Source organism: Heptranchias perlo, chromosome 1, assembly GCF_035084215.1.
Source record: "Heptranchias perlo isolate sHepPer1 chromosome 1, sHepPer1.hap1, whole genome shotgun sequence".
NCBI classification, from domain to species: Eukaryota; Metazoa; Chordata; class Chondrichthyes; order Hexanchiformes; family Hexanchidae; genus Heptranchias; species Heptranchias perlo.
Window position 1 is genome coordinate 38376820 of NC_090325.1, and position 8079 is coordinate 38384898.

At 45.3% G+C, this 8079-nt stretch overlaps 1 protein-coding gene across 1 annotated transcript in view; it reads right to left on the reverse strand.

Annotated features, from left to right (window-relative positions):
- The window catches only part of fech (ferrochelatase), a 98491-nt gene that overhangs the window by 20789 nt on the left and 69623 nt on the right, over positions 1-8079 (reverse strand). The window lies entirely within an intron of this gene.

The following is an 8079-nucleotide window of genomic DNA, read 5'->3' on the forward strand; positions in this document are numbered from 1 at the left end:
CTTTGGGTGATTTTTTCTATGTTAAAGGTGCAGTATAAATGAAAGCTGTTGTTGTTGTTGTCATTGTCACCCTCCCCTCATGGTCACCTCTGGAGTACCTCAAGGTTCCATCCTTGACCCCCTATTTTTCTTTGTTTACATGCTGCCCTCAGAGACATTACTCACACACAGGCATCGGTGCCATAAGTATACTGACAACACTTAGCTTTATCTCTCCACCCTCACCATCTCCATTTTGTTAGACTCTATTTGACATCAAATTATGGATCAGCCAGAAATTTCTCCAATTGAATATTGAAAGAACACACCTCCATCTTGTTTGGCTTCCACAAAAATCTCTTTCCTTACCTCCGTCCCCTTTCACAGCTGCTCGCTCAGGCTGAACCAGATAGGTTGCAACCTGATTGTCCTGTTCAACCCTGAGCTGAGTTTCAAACACCAATCCTATGCATCCTAAAGACCACCTGCTGCCACTTCTGCAACATTGCCTACCTCATCCCTACCTCAACCCCGCACCACTAAAACACCTATCCACGCTTTGTTACCTCAAGACTTGACTTCTCCAATGCTCTCCACATTGATCTCCTGAGCTCTACCCTACCAAATGCCAACTCAACAATAATCCTATGCCCTCGCTAAATGCAGTTCACTCCTGCCCTCAGTGATCTCCAGAAGAACATAAGAAATAGGAGCTGGAGCAGATCATACAGACCCTCGAGCCTGCTCCGCCATTCAATAAGATCGTGGCTGATCTTCTACCTCAACTCCACTTTCCTACCCTATCTCCATATCCCTTGATTCTCTTAGTGTCCAAAAATCTATTGATCTCAATCTTGAATATACTCAATGAACGAGCATCTACAGCCTTCTGGGGTAGAGAATTCCAAAGATTCACAACTCTGAGTGAAGAAATTCTTCCTTACCTCGGTCCTAAATGGCCGACTTCTTATCTTGAGTATGTGACCCCCTAGTTCTAGACTCTCTAGCCAGGGGAAACAGCCCCTCAGCATGTACCCTGTTAAGCCCTCTAGGAATTTCATACGTTTCAATGAGATCTCCTCTCATTCTTCTAAATTCCAGAGAATATAGGCTCCATTTACACATTGGAACTGCCTCCCCAAACTTCTTCACCTTGTAACTTCTCTTCTGCCTTTAAAACTTTCTCAGGGCAACTAGGGATGGGAAGTAAATGTGGCCTTGCCAGTGTCACCCATATCCTGTGAACAAATTTTTAAAGACTTCTTCCAGCTTTTTATTTAACAGTTTCTTAGGGTGAAATGCTATGAGCCTTTTCTTGCTCCTTGGTAAACAGAACACAGCCTTGAGGTGGATCCTTCAAGTACAAGTGTAAACCTAGCTATTAACATGAACAGATAGCAACTGCTATATCAGAACTGCTGAACACTGAAGACAGTACCGTCAATCATGATAAAAGAAATAATACCACAAATTTTTGCAATGTTAATTTACGTGAGGAACATTCTGTGGAATGTTAATAAGATGGTACACACACATTATTGGGAATCTTAGCTATTTTTGCACTTCCACATGACCTGGTGACTTTTATGCATACCATCCAGTATTGATCCAACACAATTTGTCAACAAACTGCTTATAAACAAAATTCCAGCCACACAAAATTGTTAGCTGTGACAGGATAGAATTTCTTTTTGCACTGTTGAACACAATTTTTTACTTTCAAAAGAGAGTTAACTAATTATGAAATTTCAAGAAGGGGAGGTTGGACTCCTTTGAATTAAATAAAGCTCTACTGAATGATACTGGTGATTTTTAAATAAATAAACTCGGACAAATGTTACAATTTGCAACAACCATAAAGTTCTTTTGACTGCACATAGAAAGCAGGGGAAAACAAAACATAGATTAACAGTACCATAGTGGAGCTATTTCGTTTAGAATTTTAAAAAAATTCTCAGGGTCCTGGCAACACTGGCAAGGCCACATTTCTTGCTCATTCCTAGTTGCCCTGTGAAGATGGTGAAGGGTCTTCTTCTTGAACTGTGGCAGTCCTTGTGGTGATGCTACTCCCAATAATGTGTGTGTACCATCTTATTAACATTCCACACAATGGTGTTAGTAAGGAATTCCAGGATTTTGACCCAGCAACAATGAAGGAACGGCATTATATGTCCAAGTCAGGATGGTATGTGACTTGGAGGTAATGGTGTTCCCATGCCTTTGCTGTTCTGGTTCTACTCAGTGGTAGACATTGCAGCACTGGGAGGTGCTGTCAAAATAAGCTTGGTGGGTTCCTGCTATGCACCCCTTCAATTGTATATACTGCAGCCACAGTGTGCAGGCAGTGAAGAACCTGCATTAGAATCAGAATAAAACATGACGCAGCAGATCCTGACAGGGATAAGTCTGTACTTTCAGTAATTTGTGTCAGGTTATAGCAAACCTAAACAGACTGGGTCAGGCCGAATTAAGCAAAGCCACGGTATCCCCTAAAATGAAGATCGATGCTCATGGACGATCCTCATCAGATAGCCTAACTGAGAACGGGCAAACTTGCCAAGTGAGCGCAGAAGCATTCATGTTTGAGATTGGGATTCTACAAACAAATGATCCTATCTTAGTGCCACTGAAAGAGCTACTAGTATGAATGGTTAAATATACTTAATTCATTACATACAGACAAGGAACGAGCTACAGTGAAAGTGCTGGTTTCTTCCAAAATATATAAATATTGTGCTACAGGGGAATCTACTTATGGTCACCCACATAAAGATATCTTTTGGTTATCTGTATTGGGGCCATACATTGCTGCCCCTGACAACAGGTGATAGAATTCAATGGATATTATCTTTTATAAAATGATTATCTTTGTATTTCCTATTGCGACGATACAATGCAGCCACTATGCATTATGTGACTATTCCACCTATTCAGAATGCAGGAAGTGGGTGAGTAACCATGGTTACCAGTGATGGGCCTCCAAAAAAAGGCAGAAAATTTAAAACAGCGAATATGTTTATTTGGGGGACGGTTGAGTTGCTGGGCGCTAAATTGGGCCCATGTAGCGCCCATTGTTTCAGCGCTACACGGCCTCTCTGACGTCCAAGGTGACATCTTGGATGCGCATGCACGTTTCCAGCATGACATGCGCCGGACGCCATCTTGGTATAGGAGTTAGCGCAGGTGCAGATAACAAACGCTGGAATCATGAAAAGTAGTGAGAAAATGGCTTCAATCAGCGTGCAACGCTGATTTAAAGTGATAGACACCATTTTGGGACTTAACGCTCAACTCAACACACAGTCTTAACCCCGAGCATCTGAATGTGTCTTGGAGTGCCTGGAGGACCCCCCACTTGTATTATTTAAAGGGACCGTGCAGGATTTACAAGTTAGTGGCTGGCTTATTGCTTCTAGCTGCCAAGACATTTGTAACTGTTTTTGAAGGTCTCCTAGACTTGAATACCAGGACATAAGAACATAAGAAATAGGAGCAGGAGTAGGCCAATCGGCCCTTCGAGCCTGCTCCGCCATTTAATAAGATCATGGCTGATCTGATCCTAACCTCAAATCTAAATTCATATCCAATTTCCTGCCCGCTCCCCGTAACCCACGGGAACATAGCCTAACATTTAGAGCCAGGACGTGCAGGAGTGAAGTTGGGAAATGCTTCTACACACAAAAGGTGGGAGTCGTTTGGAATGCTCTTCTGCAGACAGCAATTGATGCTACCTCACTTGTGAATGTTAAATCTGAGATTGATAGATTTCTGTGAACCAAGGGTTTTAAGGGATATGGGGCTAAGGCGGGTATATGGAGTTAGGTCACAGGTCCACCATGATCTCATTAAATGGTGGAGCAGGCTCGAGGGGCTAAATGCCACTGCCACTTGCTGCCTCCTGATATGCGCCACCTTCTCCTGCAACAAAGCGGGACGTGTCTCTGGGTGATATGGTTGAATAGCTGCTAGTGTGTGTGGCTGTGAGTTGTGGGTGGGCGGCTTGAAACAGTGGTAATGTGTAAGGATGAGAGTGAGTTTGTTGGTATGTGGGTGATGGGGGGTCTAGTACGTGGTGCAGTTGGTGGGAGATGCCACTTGAAAGTTGATCTCACTCACCTTGCCCACTTGTGTCAAAGCATTGAAATTGAATTTCTTCCCGCACTGCACCCATGTTCATGATGCTGTGCGCCTGGCAATGACTTTGTCCCCCGCTGCCTCTTGGAGATATGTCTGGAGGGTCTCTTGTTCCAACTCCACCCACCCCCGTAGGATGTCCCTCCTCCTGTCCACCTCTTGCATCAAGGTTTCTAGTGTTTCAGCAGAGAACCTTGGTGCATGCACTCTCGCAGGCCTGGTACTAACTCAGATCGGCAGATTGGTGAGGTCTGGCGTGCAGATTGGAGGATGTGGGATTTAGCAGTGTGCAACCTTTGTTCATTGTTTTAACATAACTCATCAGTGTGTAAGTATAGGGATGGGACCTGCATCTGTGTTTTATGTGTGCGATGTCTGATCTTCGTTCAGACTCTGTGCAGACAGTAGGCTGTTATTTTCAGCAAATAACAGGTACCAGCTACCTTTAAGAGATTTCTAAGAAACATCCTCCCTTTAAGAGATTGAGCTCCCCTGGTGGTGGAAAGTGCAAATTGCATTGATTCCATGTGCAAAGCCCGGAATGGAACGCACTAGACCCCCCCATCACCCACATACCAACAAACTCACTCTCATCCTTACACATTACCACTGTTTCAAGCCGCCCACCCACAACTCACAGCCACACACACTGGCAGCTATTCAACCATGACAGGCACATCACCCGAAACTTGCGTCCTGCCTGCGCAGGGGTCATTGGGCGCTGTAATAGCGCATCACGCTACCCATGCCCAAAAACGGCCCTTATCCAATATTTCCCCCATAGTGTTTTCACAACTGCAGGACATAGGTAATACACAGTGGTGCAGATCTACTTTGCAATGCTGGCTGAGGTCTTCAGTAAACCTACGTATGACAGCCAATTTGGCTGGTCCCACATATGACTGTAATCATGTTAACATTTAAAAAAATTAAATTTACAGTGTCCATAGTTGCCTGTCTACACAAAGTGGCCTTTGGAATTAATTCCTTAAAATGTATTCATAATCCTCAGTGACACGCCTACACAGTTGCATTAGAATCCAGGTACCATATATTGTCAATTAACTTGAAGATACACTGCTGCTGGCAAATCAAACATTTGTTTTCTCACCATCTACATCAGCCCATTCATTCCACTTGAATAAATTAACAACATTACAATATAAAGTTCAATATTGTAATGGAAGATATTCATAATGGAGGTTGAATGCCAACTCTCCGACACCTCCTTCCCATGCACCATGACCCCGCCACCGAACATCAAGCCATAATTTCCCAGGCAATCACTGACCTCATCTCCTCTGGAGATCTTCCCCCACGGCCTCCAACCTCATTAGTGCCTAACCCCACACAGCCCGCTTCGACCTCATTCCCAAGATCCACAATTAGGACTGCCCCAGGATACCCATCGTGTCAGCCTGTTCTTGCCCCACGGAACTTATTTCTTCCTATCTCAACTCTTTTATCTCCCCTTGTCCAATCTCTTCCGACCTACATCTGTGACTCTTCCGACACCCTCCACCACTTTAACAGTTTCCAGTTCCCCGGCGCTTAACGTCTCCTTTTCACCATGGATGTCCAGTCCCTCTACACCTCCATCCCTACCAGGACGGCCTGCGGGCCCTCCACTTCTTCCTTGAACGGAGGCCCAACCAGTCCCCATCCACCACCACCACCCTCCTCTGTCTGGCTGAACTTGTGGAACAACTTCTCCTTTGACTCCACTCACTTTCTCCAAGTAAAAGGTGTCACTGTGGGAACCCGTATGAGTCCCAGCTATGCCTGCCTTTCTGTGGGATACGTGGAACATTCTTTATTAAAGTCATACTCAGCTCCCCTCCCTCAACTCTTTTTCCAGTACGTTGGTGACTGTATTGGTGCCATTTCTTGCTCTTGCCCTGAACTGCAGAATTTCATCATCTTTGCTTCCAATTTCTACCCTTCCCTCGCCTTCACGTGGTCCATCTCTGACTCATCCCTTCCCATCCCATCCTCGACTTCTCTATTTCCATTTCTGGGGATAGGCTGTCAACCAATATTTACTATAAGCCCACTGACTCGCACAGCTACCTCGATTACACTTCATCCCGCCCCGCTTCCTGTAAGGACTCTATTCCCTTCTCCCAGTTTCTCCGTCTCTGTCGCATCTGTTCTGATGATGCCACCTTCCACATCAGTGCTTCCGATATGTCTTCCTTTATCTTCAACCGTGGATTCCCCTCCACTGTAGTTGACAGGGCCCTTGACTGTGTCCATCCCATTTCCCACACTTCTATCCTTACCCCTTTCCCTCCCTCCCTGAACCATGATAGGGTCCCCCTTGTCCTCAGCTTCCACCCCACCAGCCTCCACATTCAACGTACCATCCTCCGCCATTTCTGCCACCTCCAGCACGATGCCACAATCAAACACATCTTCCCCTCCCCTCCCCTTTCAGCATTCCAAAGGGTCCGCTCCCTCCGCGACACCCTAGTACACGCTTCCATCACCCCCAACACCCGCTCTCCTTCCCACGGCACCTACCCATGCGAGTGCAGGAGATGCAACACCTGCCCTTTCACCTCCTCCTTTCCCCCATCCAGGGCCCCAGACACTCCTTCCAGGTGAAACAGCGATTTAATTGTACTTCTTTCAATTTACTATACTGTATTCTCTGCTCACAATGCGGTCTCCTCTACATTGGGAAGACCAAACGCAGATTGGGTGATCGCTTTGCTGAACACCTCCGCTCTGTCCTCAAGCGTGACCCTGACCTGCCGGTCTCTTGCCATTTTAATTCCCCGTCCCACTCCCACTCTGACCTCTCTGTCCTCAGCCTCTTACACTGTTCCAATGAAGCTCAACATAAGCCCAAGGAACAGCACCTCGTCTTTCGTTTAGGCACTTTACAACCGTCCGGGCTCAACATTGATTTCAATAACTTCAGATCATAAGCACTGCTCCCATTTTTTTGGACAGCGGGTGCTGGTAATGGTTCTGATGTTGCCATTTACAGCTCCTCTAGACTCATCTTTTGTTTCTTTCCTTGTCCCATTACCACCCTCCTTACCTTGCACCATCATCCCTTTTGTCATTTAATCACTCCTGCCCTCCACCCTATCAGACACCTTCCCTTTTCTTCTTTCCTCTCCTCCCCTTCCACCCCTCCCCCACCCCCCACCCCCCAAACTCCTTTCCCTGGCTCTGCACTTGTTTAAAAACTGTTCAATCTTCAACTTCTTCCAGTTCTGACAAAAGGTCTTGGTCCTGAAAAGTTAACTCTGTTTCTTTCTCCACAGACGCTGCCTGACCTGCTGAATATTACCAGCATTTTCTGTTTTTAATTCATAATGACCAGTTGGCTGTAGAATATTTCTTCCAGAGTGATGGCAGATACAATTTAATGCAAAGAAATGCAAGGTAGTACATTTTAGGAAAAAGAACAGTATGAAAGAATGCTTTCACTGGTTGGCAAGTCAATAATAAGAGGGCATAGCCTCGGGATTATCACTCGAAGAATGAAGGGGGAAATTAGAATTTTTTTTTTCAGCGGGTTATTAAAGCCTGGAATGCTTTATCATGCATGTCTATTGAAGCAGAGTCTGTAACATAATTTAAAGGGCATTAGTTAAGTATTTAAAAAGGGAGAATATAAGGTGGTATGGGGAAAGGGCAGGGAAATGAGATTGGAGCAGATACCTCCAGTTGAAAGTTAGCATCAGCACAGAAACAATGGGGGGAATTTTAACCCCTAAAAACGGGTGGGTTGGGGGGGGGGGTGGGAAGTTAAAATAACATAATTTTCCAGCGGGACCGCAACCCGGCTCCAACGCGTGTTTGGCTGCGTGCGACTAACCTACTCACCAGGAGCAAGTCGATAATTAGTGCAGGTAGGTGGGTACTTATCATAGCAATTAACCTCAGTAACACATGTTAATTAGGTGATTTTAATTTGAATTTAAGAAACCTTCGAATTTAACGCCTCCA